Source organism: Chiloscyllium punctatum, chromosome 44 (assembly GCF_047496795.1).
Source record: "Chiloscyllium punctatum isolate Juve2018m chromosome 44, sChiPun1.3, whole genome shotgun sequence".
NCBI lineage: Eukaryota > Metazoa > Chordata > Chondrichthyes > Orectolobiformes > Hemiscylliidae > Chiloscyllium > Chiloscyllium punctatum.
Genome location: NC_092782.1, coordinates 24,354,153 through 24,368,246, shown reverse-complemented (window position 1 = coordinate 24,368,246; position 14,094 = coordinate 24,354,153). Strand labels below are relative to the sequence as shown.

Here is a 14,094-nt window from a genome sequence, read left to right as displayed (position 1 = left end):
CATTGACTGGCAATGATAAGTAGCAAGAGAAAGTGAGGACTGCAGATGGTAAGTAGCAGACAGGAAATAAGGGATGACACAACAATGATAGCTTTTGGATACAGTTTTGGCATGGGTTCATGTTTTGTTTTGGTTTAGAATGTTTGTTTTCTGTTGGTTTGTTTTTATTTTGGCTGAAAATGTGTTGCTGGAAAAGCGCAGCAGGTCAGGCAGCATCCAAGGTACAGGAGAATCGACTTTTTGGGCATAAGCAACACATTTTCAGCTCTGATCTCCAGCATCTGCAGTCCTCACTTCCTCCTTGTTTTTATTTTTGTCTTGTTGCCAAATGATTGTCAATGGGTGTGATACTGGTGAACAATTTGTGGTGACTGTTATCATAAACAAATCTGTAACGAGAGACAGCCCAGCCAGTAAATGGCAATCTGCCTGATCCTCCCTCCCTTCCTCCTGCTCCTCGCCTGTGCTAGCTGTATACCTGGTATTATCTGTTGTATGGAAGTGAGGTTAATGCAGGATGATACCACCTCTGCCAACTATTACTGAATTCAATTTAGTGATTCAAGCAGTGGAAGTTTTGGGCAAAACATTACTATTTCTGGAAGCAGGAATAGAGATAGGAGTGCTGGTTAAATGGTATGGGCTCACAGCAAGGCAATCCCCTAATGTTTTCTGGCTGCCAACTAATTTTACCAGATACGGGCCCTGGGACAAATCAATGACTGACTGTTGATTTAGGTATTTAAAGCCAATGTGCAACCAATATTATCCTTTGCATCAGTTTTCAGTGCTGAACAGAATGCACAGAGGCACAAAGTTTCACCAACTCAAACAAAGCAAGTTTTTGTTGGTAGCTGAGCTGTGGAGGGAAACACCAAGGGCATTGTAAATCAGATGACCGACTGCATCTTGAACAAGCAACAGAGGAGATGGTGCCAAAGTGAAAGGCAGAAAACTGTGTTCCACAGCAGCCCCTGCAGGCAGGGCAAGGCTCTCTGGAGGCTCAGCAAAGTGTTGGGTTCAATGCTTTTAGTCATTGACTCCTTCGGGAAAGAGCGAAATGGCAGAAATGGGGATACAGCCACATGGAATGTCTGTGCAGTGGCCAGAGGAGCCTCCAAGTGGCTGGAAATGCTGTTGGATGTGAATGAGCAAAGCTTATGGAGGCAAGAGTTATACCTCATGGTTGCTAAAGTATTATGCACTTAAGAGTGAATAACAGTCAGAGGGATGGCATTGTGGAGGTGTTCCAGTACCAAAGTCTGCAAACAATATCTACCTCATAGGAGGTGGTGAGGGAACTGTGCAGTAGCTGGAGCATGTATGAACGCCAAAAGGGGGAGACATTGCTAATACCAATAGCCTTCAAAGGAACCCTCATACTCCATACTCCACATGTGCTTCATTTTGGAGATCAATATGGCATCTGTCAGCTGGTGGCCCATCACTGAATGAAGAAGGGTATAGATTCTGTGTGCCATTATGGTGGCCAATACATCAAACCCAAGCTAGTCTGTTTGAGAGAACAGTTGGTTTCGAGGTCATGGCTAGATTTTTTTCCCCCCAGATGTAGGAGCCATGGGAGTCTCCCCCGAGCAGCCAGGTGTATCTGTAAACATGGAGAGGTCTTCTGCGTGAATGTTCAAGTTATCTATGATTACCAAAAGTGGATTAATGTACACAAGGTTTCCAGTATGCTGTCATGATTCCTACTTCCTGAGGCAGTCCCAATTGTCTTATCCCATCAAACCAGTCTAATGACTTTGTGGTTAGATCTGAGTGGACAAGGGATATCTGGTGCGGTTACTTTAGTGAGGACATTCTCACTCCACTATGCCAGGCAGTGAAGGATAGAACTGGTACTAATTTTTTTAAAAAAGCTTTTATTTTCTCAGATATCCATTACAAACTCAGACTTTGTTTTAACTCTGCATTACTTTCAAGTGTGATAGCATACAGGAGTAGACATGTACTACTGAGACTGTATAAGGCAGTAAGACAGTAAGAAAGTAAGACAGTATTTGGAATATTGTGAGCAGTTTTGGACCCTTTACCTAAGGAAGGGCATGCTGGCCTTGGAGGGGATCTAGAGGAGGTTTACGAGAATGATCCCAGAGATATGTGGAGTAGTTGAGGACTCTGGGTCTATACTTGATGGAATTTATAAGGTGGAGGAGAGATCTCATCGCAACTTGCGGAATAATAAGAGGCCTGGATAGGGTGGGCTTGGAGAAGATGTTTCACTGATAGGACAGAGTAGAACCCTAGGGAACAGCCTCTGTGTGGAGAGAGGACCCTTGAGAACAGAGATGAAGAGGAATTTCTTCAGTCAGAGGATGGTGGAGTTCTGTGGAACTTGTTGCCACAGAAGGCTGTAGAGAGCAAGTCATTGAGTGTATTTAAGACAAAGATTCTTGATTAGTAGGGGAATCAAAGATGCTGGGGACACAGCAAGAGAATGGGATTGAGAAGCCAATCTGCCTTGATTGAACGGTAGAACGCACCCAACCCTGTCTCTGTCTTATGGTCTTATGCAATGTGAACATTGAACATTGTGCAACCTTTGGTGAACTTTCCCATTTCTGTCCTTACAATGGAGGGAAGGTGATTGATCGAGTGGTTGAAAATGTCCAAGACACTACCCTGAGGAATTCCGACAGAAATTTCTTGGAACTGAGATGAGTGACCCACAAAACCACAGTATTCCTTCACACCAGGTATGAATTCAATCTGCACAGAATTTTCCTCCTGATTCCATTGTTTTGCTAGGGCTCTTTGATGTCACGAATGGTCCAATGCAATCATCCCCACATCTCCCCTTTGGAATTCAGCTCTTTTTGTCTATGTTTGAACCAAAGCTGGAATGAGGAATGAAGCTAACTGGCCCTGGCAGCACCCAAACTGAGTAAGTGAATGGGTTATGGTGAGCAAGTGCTGCTTGACAACACTGTTAATGACCCTAAGTATGATGACCAATCGTGCCAAAATGATTGTCTGTAAATGTTGCAATTTCTCTATCCAAATATGGACGTGGATTAAGTGCTGAAAATCTGTCAATGGGGAGAAGGATCTAATGACTCAGGAATCTGACAGAAGCACAAATTATAGATAGAAAAGCAAACTGTCATGGATATGAGTTATGGGAAATTTTAACAAAAAAATTGTCTGTACTCAGCAAGTCTGTCAGCATCTGTCAAGGGTGAACCAGATTAAAATAGCAGGTTCTTGACATTTTCAACAGAGCTGTGAAAGTGAGATGCCGGTCATCACTAGGGGTTGAATTTTCAGGGCTCCTCCTAAAGGTGCGCGTGGAGATGGGTGCAGTTTTGAAAGTACACATGCCAGGTGGTGTGTTAATTACAAGGTGCAGAACCTGGCTCTGGCAATAATCACCACCAGAACTGGAAGAGGTCAGCAGAGGAATCTCATACGCCTCCTAATCTAGGCTGATTACATTAACTGAAATGCGTGTGGAATATTTTTAAAACAGTGAACAGATTTCAGAAACCTTCAATTTCTGAATCGAACTGAAAGAAAGTAACTTTGGAGTGGGAAGCCAATCAATGTTTTCACCTTGACTCCAAAAAAAAACCTGAATTGAGTCTTCTTTTTTTATAATGTGGTAAGTGGGTACCCTTGGTACTGCCCAGCTGGCATTCCATGTCCAAGCTTTGAGTGGGATTGGCACTGCTTAGGAAAATGAGGGCAGAAAGGCTGGGATTGAAGACACCAATCGCCATGGCTACCTCCATAAAAGAAAAGCTGCTGTTGAGGATACCGGCTGTCCGAGTTCAGGTCCATTGGCATCAAGGGTCAACAACACCCAGTTCAAGGACAGAAACCCCTGACATCAGGAGGGCATAGGTGGGGAAGAAGGGCAGTAAGACAATGGAGGTCAAGCCTCCACACAGGATCCACCACTGAAAGCAGAGCCACTTGGAGATGCTGCAGGACACTCTGCCTCACTGGCCAGATCTTCCACTGCGTCTATAATCCTAATTGTGAAAGAGCTCACAGCTTGTGCAGTTGTGTTATCCTGCAAGTAGCTGTCAAAGTCAATGTGGCCTTAAACTACTTCATTTCTGGCACCTTCCAAAGCTCATTGAACATTGGTGGCATGTGATTGGTCAATGCTACCTTCACGCAAGGTAGATGACCTGTAATAGGGCAGACAGAACCAGACTGGGTGGTAGGAGCCTGACCCCTATTTCCTCACCATCCAAAAGGAGCCCATTATAGTACTGCCCAGAGAGGACTGGGTCTGCTCCTGTGGGGTTGATGAAACAAAATCCAATGTGCCTTTCAATGCAACTCCCACATTTTAATTCCGCTGTCAGTGTTGTATTCCCTTATCCTACTGATAATCGTTGGCTGCAATGCATCTGCTCTCTTATGTCTTGCAGGCACCAGCAACACACATGGTACTCCAGGGCAAGAGGGTTTCTCTGCTGCCTCAGAGGAAGAAAGGATGGGTGCCTCAGAGGACACACTGGTAAGGCTGCCATCTGACACTTCAGTGACTATCTTAGCTCAGGTCAGGAGCACTTGCTGGTGAACCCTGCACTGCCACATCCCTACAGCTGGCTGAGGAAGAACCACACCAGATCGCTGGTGCTCAGGGAACTGCCAGAGAGCAGGGACTCGCTCAGCTCCAGGCAGGAGACCCATGATGTTGGCAACTGGGAGCTTCATATAAAAATACAAGCAGACACAAGAGGTATGGTGAGAGGCACAGTCCCTGGTTTGGGGTCAGAAGGTGGTTCAAGTCCCACCTCCCCAGAGGTATTTCATAGCATGTCTGTTTAAACATATCCACAAGCAAACACAGAAATGCCAGGCAGATTTTTGAGTGCTGCCGTGGGGCACCAGTTGCAGGATATAGCCATTGTTTGGGAGCTAGGAAGACTTCACTCTATGGTTGGTTACTGGTTGAAATTGCCCAAGTTATCAATCGGAGAAACAATTTCAAATTGAGTTAAAGGACATGAGGAGTTTCAGGGTGGATGGATTTGAATCATGGATTGATTTGTAACCTTAGAATCCTTACAGTGTAGAAGCAGGCCCTTCGGCCTATCGAGCGCACACCAACTCTCTGAACAGCATCCTAGCCAGATCCACCCCTCCTATCCTCTGCGTGTAACCCTGCACCAATTGTTGATAAGAATGTGGTTTTAAATCCAGAGCACCAGCTGGTGAAGGTCAAGATCAGAATGATTGTCAGGTATAATTTTTGGAATTTGGGTGATGGAGTTTTCAAAGGGATTGGAATTTGTGTTGGGTGGAACTCAGCAAAATGGTTAACAAGATAAGAAAAGTCTTACAGGCATAGGCGATAGGGTTATAGAATGTGCCAGAAATTATTGCCTGTCACTCATTGCTCTTTCAAGAGGGATTCTGAACCATCTTAAACAGTAGTGGTCCATGTGGTTAAAAATATTTCCAAAGTATACCATGACTAACAGATGTACTGGTTTGTTATCCCAGTGTTTCTTTCTTTGTGAAGGAAATTAATATTAATTCATTGCTGCTTCTTGTTCTTAATAGCAGACAATTCTATTTTAACCTGTTTGTGTCTATAATTCTGGGTTTGGAAACTGTTTAAACAATATTTTGCAGAAACATGTTTTAAGAATGTGTCACTAAAACAACATCAACAAAGTTGTATGCCAAATCACTTTGGTTGCTCTTCCATGGCAGTGCACATTAAAATACCAAATCTGGAAGTCTGCTCTATGCAACAGTTGTCTTGTGTACTGGCACTACCAGACCTTCTGGTGACATTACTCGAACTCTGCCCTTTCCGGAGTTAAAGCTCATCACCTAGCCATGGTGGGGCTTCATAGTGACTCCCCAGTGAGACTGAGGAAACTTTGCAGCAGGGATGTCGCTGGCGTAGGGAGAACGAAGTAAGGGGAGAAACAGAGTGAAACTGAATGGGAACAACAAAGATGAATAGGACTGCACACATTCTCTTATTCTCAGTTTCATGTCACAAGACCTCCACTGCAAGTTTAGTGTGGAGATTGAACATTAGGTGAGTATTGATAGTGCAGTAAGTGAGCATGACAAGAAAATGTTTGACTGCTCCCAAGAAGTTCTAATTGCAATTCAATTGAATAAAAGCTGCTGCACAGCTACAGATAAATCTCTCAACTGTAAAAGAATGTTGCAAAGAGACTTTGTAATTGCATCGGCTCACATCAGATCCACTCCTTTAACTGGTATGTGCAAGTGAAGTTTCATGAGTCATAGGTTTGATTAGCTGACAGTGCGATAATTAATTTGAAAAATTTTAAGTTGGTTGGTATGCTGTCCAACATCAGAATAGAAGATTGACACAGCCTAATGAACAAAGGGATTGAAGGGGTTACAGAAGAGAAATATGTGAGACTAACTTTAAATCATGACTGTACACTAGTTGGATCAAACCTTTGTATGATTAATATAGGAATATGCTGCAATTGAAATGGATGTGAAAAAATACATAAATTACTTTTAGAATCAGCATTTAGTCTTGCTTCCTTGTCAGTTTTCTACTTACTTTTAGTGGATGTTTTACAATAATAAATCAGTTAGCAGGACACTCAATTCACCTAAGATTACGATTTCTTATCAGGTATTCAACCCAATTCATGATTAATAGCTCTATGATCATTTTACCTTTGTTACATTGTCTATCCAGGACTGTTTCTTGAGAACAAAATGTTGCATTGAGTTCATTGTCTTAAAAGGCTACAGCAGGTAACACATTGACACAATTCTCAATCTTAACTGGGAGACAGTGTTTTAACATCCTGTCTTGACAGTCCAATTTTGTGAAGCTCTATTTAAGCCCCTTAATATGTGATAAAATTCACTTAGTCTGTTCTTGGGCAGAGATGCTGCTTTGAAGACAAAATCTTTTAAAAACCAGCTGCTCAAAGAATGATTGAAATCCGTTCCTTAGCATAGTTTAAGTAACAGGTGATATAGTGATGGTGATCAATCCTCCATTAGGAACCTGCCAGATGATGAATGGCAATTGTGGTCATTGGAGATGAAATTCCTGGCATCCTTTTGGGACTTAAAAGGATGCTTCCACTTGGAGGAGGGGCTAGAATTAGGGGACGTAGTTTAAAAATACGGAGATGCCCATTTATGAGGAGACTATATTTCTCTCGGAGGGTCTTGACTTTTTGGAACTTTTGTGCCCAGAGAACAGTGCAGACAAGGTCAATTGAATATCTTTAAGGCAGAGGTTAATAGCCTCTTGACTGATAAAGGAGTTAAAGGTTACCAGGGTAGATTGAAATGGATAGCTTTGGTAACAATCAGATTAGCCATGATCTTACCATGTATTCAAATAAACCTTTAGGACTATAATCTGGTGTCCTTTTGATTTTTGACTGTGATCTTACTAAATGATAGAGCAGGCTCCATTGTTGTTGTGTTGCCATAGTCTTACCAGATCATTGGGGCTGCTCTCTCTTTGGAGAGAAGCGATTGGTGGTGACTTAACCTGAAGGCCAGCAGCCCTCAGATGATGGAAGAGGTTGAGAAGGCGAGTCCTTCCTGTTAACCTCAAACTGGTGATGGGAATTGAAGCCACTCTGTTGAGATTAAGGAACTGAATGAATGGCCTACTCCTGCTCCTAATTTGCACATTCATGTGTTATCTCTCCAAGTGATCCTTTAAGACACTGCAGAGCATGATGAAAATAGTTCTATTTTTGGTGACCTCTCACTTAAATAGCACAATCCATAGAAACTCCTATGCATCTGATTACAACTGTCCTGATATGCCCATTTGCTTCTGTATGTCTCCACTGAGCTGAAATTACATACACACGTCAGTTATGATTATAAAATCAAGGTTGCATATATAACCTACTAAAGAGCCAGACAGCAGCTTGGAAATGAAGCAATTAAAGTTAATTTGTGCACAGTTGCATGAGTAGCTCTAGTTTTTGATGTCCTTTACAATCGAAGACCTTCATGGTGACTTGTCCTTTTCGGGTTGCTGCATGTAATGAAAGGACAGTAATCAGCTCAAAGTCTGGCTGACACCAACAATGTTTATTGCAAGTGATTGTGAAGAATCCACCCCACAGCAATTGAGAATCACAGTCCTGGGTAATACCAATGAATAGTAGACTGCGTCACCATCGTAGGGATCAGTGATGAGTCCCCACTGATCCACAGTACATGCTCTCTGTGTAAGTGTTGATCATTTCCCAAAATCCATGTATGTTATTCTGCTCTGGTAAACTCATTAAGGCACACAGTTTCTCCACGCATCACCCATGAGGCTACAAGACACAGGAGAAGAACCAAGCCAGTAGGCCCATTGAACCAACTCTGTCATTCAATGAGGTCATGGCTGACCTGATAATTCTCAACTTCACTTGCCTGCCATTTCTCCCTGTAACCTTTGAAAACCTGATGAAAAATCTGTCCATCCTCAGCCCTTTATATTCTTAATGAATTCCACAGATTCACTACTCTCTGAGAGAAGAAATACCTCTTTACATGGGTGACTTCTCCCTTTGAGATTATGTCCTTTGGTTATAGACTCTACCACAATGTGTGGAATGACCTTCCACAGGTACAGTTACAATGTTTAAAAGACACTTAGGTAAGTACATGAATAAGAAACCTTTTACAAGGATATTAGCTAAGTGTAGGCAGGTAAGGCTACTTTAGTTTGGGATTATAGTTGGCATAGACTAGTTGGATTGAAGGGTCTATCTGCAGCTACCCTGGCAAGCTCCCTAAGAATCTTGTGTTTCTTTAAGGTGTCCCCTCACTCTTTTAAACTCCAATGAGCACAAACCCAACCTATTCAACTTCTCCTCGTAAGAAAGTCCTTCCCTACCCAAAATCAATTGAGTGACCCTTCACTGGGCTTCTTCCATTGCCAGTATTCCTCCCCTTCTGTAAGGGGACATGTGTTTCATGCCTAAACTGTAATCCAAAAAAAGATAAGTTTCTTCAGTTGTTTCCCAAGTTGCACTATGATCAATTTTGGGCAGTTTTTCATTTATTGCATCTTGTCTTGCACGTGCCTGACCCAGAACTTAGAACAATCGCAGTTTGAAGTAAATGTGAGTGCTGTGTTGTTTTGTAAGCTGAATCCATAAGTTGGATGTGTCTGTTTTATACAAGTGGAAAAAGATCTGCATGTGTCAGTAGTTTGGAGAATTAGGAACATGGAGTATTATTCTGTTCCACACTCCTGTTGTGTGTAATTTTGAATAGAAATTGGCACATACTCAATGTAATAGTGTAATCTTTTGAGTTCAAGGTGATTATACTGCATTCTTTAACAAGGCAGTTCTGGTAGAATCGGGCATCAGCAAGTTTGTTGGCAGGGTGCTGAATACGTGAGTGAGGAATAATGCTTGCCTCTCAGCTAGAATGTGGGCGGCACGGTGGCACAGTGGTTAGCACTGCTGCCTCACAGCGCCAGAGACCCGGGCAACTGTCTGTGTGGAGTTTGCACGTTCTGCCTGTGTCTGCATGGGTTTCCTCCGGGTGCTCCGGTTTCCTCCCACAGTCCAAAAAATGTGCAGGTTAGGTAAATTGGCTATGCCAAATTGCCCATAGTGTTAGGTGAAGGGGTAAATGTAGGGGAATGGGTCTGGGTGAGTTGCTCTTCAGAGGGTCGGTGTGGACTTGTTGGACAGTGTGGGCCTGTTTCCACACTGTAAGTAATCTAATCTTAAAAAAAAAGAATCTATTTATTCATTTCATCAGTCTTTTCTTGAATCCTTGCAAGCGTACTGGCAGTAGGTGCAATTAAAGAGGGTGCTATAATTTCAACACCTTGAAGAGATCTCATTGATCATTGGGGATGGTGATAGCTGGATCGGAATATGAAAGGTAATGTCAGAACTTCAATTGTGGGAAGATATGGTGTGTGGGTTGGAGGTGAGAATTTGCCAGTGGTATACATTAAGGGAAACCGTGAAAGACCTTTGTAGACATGCTTTTTTCCTGATGAAGGGCTTTTGCCCAAAACGTCGATTTCGCTGTTCATTGGATGCTACCTGAACTGCTGTGCTCTTCCAGCACCACTAATCCAGTATGTAGACAAAAGGCCTATAAAAGACACACATTGCCAATGAAGCAACAACATTTTTCTACCTTTTTAAAAACTCAATTTTTGCCTGTTTCGTCCACAAAAGAGCTTCATCATTTCTAGATTCGATTACCTACAGTGTGGAAACAGGCCCTTTGGCCCAACAAGTCCACACTGACCCTCCGAAGAGCAACCCACCCAGACCCATTCCCCTATATTTACCCCTGACTAACCCACCTAACACTATAGGCAATTTAGCATGGCCAATTCACCTGACCTGCACATCTTTGGACTGTGGGAGGAAACTGGAACACCCAGAGGGAACCTGCACAGACACGAGGAGAATGTGCAAACACCACACAGACAGTTGTCCGAGGTGGGATTCGAACTCAGGTGCTGTGAGGCAGCAGTGCTAACCGTTGAGCCACCATGCTGTCCAACTTACTCTGAGTGCACTGTGAATATATATAAAAAAAACCAAGGAACTTACAGCTGAAGTACCAGTGGTTCTCATTTATGATAAATCTAAATGAGCGATGTCTGGACTGCTTGGCTGATTTGTGGCAAGAACACACCAGAAGCTAATTTTGCAGGAAATATCACAAATAACTAATATTCCTGTCACAGAACATCACTTGATCTGATTAATCATTAGATTTGTGCTACAAATGAAAGGATGATCTCCCCAGTTCTGTTACATGCACAGAGTGCTGGAGAAACCCACCAGGTCTGGAAGTCTCTGTGGGGACAAAACCAGAGATAATGTTTTGGGTTCAGTACGACTCTTCTTCAGAATCTTCTCCCAAGTTACATGCAGTGTAGACCATGGATGGGTGAAAACTGTTCTGTTATCTATGCACCTCAAGATTCCTTTGAATAGAAAGTAATGGGCCTTTCAGAATTGGCACAATTGTGGACCTGATCTGTTTCAGATTCTAGGATTTGAATTTAAATGATAATGAGAATTGATATTTTGGATCTGACTAGCTGAGATTCTTAGCTTTGATTTGACGAAAGGTTATCGTACTCTGGGTTTGTCATTTGATTCAATGGGATCCTATGACAACATGATCACAGTGAAGCATTCTCATAGCTAAAGATGTTTAATAATGATTTATGTAATTGATTATGTAATCAATTGTGTAAATGATTTATATACAATGATTGTAATGTATTTTACATATGTATAAAGTACTAAGCCATTTGAGAAGCACTAGTTAATTTTAAGGTGTTAGCTGATTAGGACTGAGAAAACAAAATTTGTTTTGGTGAAGTTTCAAAAGCTTGCCTATATAACCCGTCCAAATTCTGTCACCTAGTTGACCAGCGGCTTCTATATTTGTTCCTGTGCAAAGAAAGGAATTATGCCAATGCATAGATTGTGATGTTAAACTCTAAGATCACACAATATATAAAACAACAGCATACGACTTGCCTTGGACTATCCCTAATTGCATACTATACTTCAATAGACAAGGGAAACATTGTCATGGCAAAACAGAAAAGTTGCTGGCATATGCACCAATTGTGAAACATTCTGTTTTTTTCTTCTATTATTTCAGAGATTGTTGTATTTTGTGAATTTTAGATTAAATTCTGTTTGGTTCATTTACTGTAAAGAAGGATCATATTTTGTGTAGGGAATGCGAAACAATATGTGAAATGTGTACAGAGAAAGCTGTGGTTTGTGGTTAGGGTGCTGAATGGACTTCCTTTTTAATCAGGGATTGCCATGATGTGGTAGTCAGCGGGAAATTCATGGGGCAATGCTGCACCTAATCTATGATGGCCAGAGTCTCAGTTACAACTTTGACGTTCTAGGACAGTTTGAATTGTTTTGTGAGTCAAGTGTCGAATTGTTGAATTGCTTTTGCCACTGTGCAATAATAAAATCATGTAAATAAGTTCAACTAATTTCTATCAAAAAATATTTCTCCTGTAAGCTTCTCTGATGCATAAAGATGCACATTTTGGGATGATACCAAATGTTGAATTGCCAAGGGAAACTGCAAACTTCACAAATTGAGGGGGAATAAATCCAAATTTTATTTTGAATCTCAAGTATCGGCCCATTGGTTCAGTGGTTAGCTCTGCTGCCTCACAGCGCCAGGGACCTGAGATCAATTTCATTCCCGGGCTGTTGCGTGGAGTTTGCATGTTCTCCCTGTGTCTGTGTGGGTTTCTGTCGGATGCTTTGATTTCCTCCCACAGTTGAAAGATGTGCAAGTTAGGTGGATTGGCCATGTTAAATTGCCCCATAGTGCTCAGGGGTATAGGTGGATTAACCATGGGAGATGTAGAATCAGGCAGGGGAGCATGGATCTGCTGGGATGCTGTTCAGAGGTTCAGTGTGGACTCATTATGCCAAATGGCCTATTTCCACTGTAGGGATTCTGTGTTGATCCACCTTGTCTATATCCTAAAAGGTTGTAGCTAAATGTAGGAATTCCTAAGGATTATAAACTGAAACCATTTGGATATGAAATGACTCTGAGATCCAGTTTGATTCTTGTGACTCAACACTATCTTTTTCTTATATTGTTGAATAACAACTTCAGGGCAGTTACAATGTGACTCAGTTGATGAAATATAATCACTGAATTCCGACTGGTGTGTTCAAAAAGGGAAGTCAAACAATAACTAAAAACATGAATTTATATTTTACTGATCAACCCTATTTTATAACATTGGATCCAATGTTTTCTTCAAATTAAGTCATTGATGTCAAAACTCGAGTAATTTATATGATCCAGGTTGTTGTAAAAGGGATTACATTCAGTTCTCTTGATCTATTAAATAACTTAGACTCTGAAGCAGACTTTAATTCAATGAAAGACAATTGTAACCAAACTGATGGAACTCTTTGACATGCCGTGCAGGTGTGTTCACAAGTATCTTGCTTTGTTACTGAATGAGTCATTTTACAATTATTTGTATGTATGTATGTTCAATATGCAAATGTTCTGAGTAGAGAAGGAGCAAAACTTTGGCCATGAGACAGGGCAAGCGACTGAAGAAATATTAGGGGAACACTTTGAATCTAGTGATTTATAATTCTATTTATTTTAAAAATATTTATGGAAAAGTTTGGGTAGCACAGTGTCTAATGATTAGCACTGCAGCCTCCCCATACCACAAACCTGGGTTCAATTCCACATTTGGGCAACTGTCTATGTGGCATTTGCACATTCTACTCGTGTATTCATGGTTTTCAGCAAGGTGGTTTCCTCCCACAGTCCAAAGCAGTGCAGGATTAGCCACGCTAAATTGCCCATAATGTTCAGGGATGTGCAGGCTGGGTGCATTAGCCATGGGAAATACAGGGTTACAGGGATAGGGCAGCGGGGTAGGTCAGCGTAGGATGGTCCTCGCAGAGGTCAGTGTGAACTCAGTGGGCTGAATGGCCTGCTTACACACTGTGGGGTCTCAATGATAAAGTCTTTCATTAAAAATTAAATTGGAGTAAGGCAATTTTTAATCGTATGAAACAAGAACTTTTGAAAGTTGACGATTGAAGCAGGTGAAAGGGCATCTGATAAATGGAAAGCTTTCAAAAATGTGTTAGAGCATTCAGATTGCTCATGTTCCTGTTAGTGAAAGGTAAAGTTGGTAGGATTAGACAAAGATATTGAGGTTTTATTCAAGAATTTTAAAAAAGTCCTATATTCGATCAAGAAATGTGTGTGTTTAAATGTATCTTTAATAGTATAAAGAGTATAGGGGCATTCTTAAGATGGAGATGAGGAAGACAGAGAAAGGCTATGCTGTAGCATTGGCAAATAAGGTTATGGATAACCCAAAGAGACTCTACAAGGTAAGAGCAAGAGAGCAGCACTCCTTTAAAGGTCAAAGAGGCCATCTTTGTGTTAACCCCAGGTGATGGGGGAGATAGGAAATGATTAGTTTATGTCAGTTTTTACCATGGAGAAAGAGATGGACTCTAGAGAACTCAGAAATAAATATTGATGGTTTGAAAACAGTTCACATTACTGAATAGAAAATGCTGAGGTCTTAGAAAATGTAACAGTGGGTCC

General features: G+C 41.6%; 2 protein-coding genes across 2 annotated transcripts in view; one reads left to right on the top strand and one right to left on the bottom strand.

Annotated features, from left to right (window-relative positions):
- The window catches only part of LOC140466808 (laminin subunit beta-4-like), a 193,289-nt gene that overhangs the window by 149,573 nt on the left and 29,622 nt on the right, over positions 1–14,094 (bottom strand). The window lies entirely within an intron of this gene.
- LOC140466601 (uncharacterized) overlaps positions 1–14,094 on the top strand; it is a 59,545-nt gene that overhangs the window by 20,319 nt on the left and 25,132 nt on the right. The window contains exon 3 of the mRNA XM_072562052.1: positions 4,404–4,492. The gene's annotated coding sequence lies outside the window, so the exon portion shown is untranslated. The remainder of the gene's footprint in view (positions 1–4,403; positions 4,493–14,094) is intronic.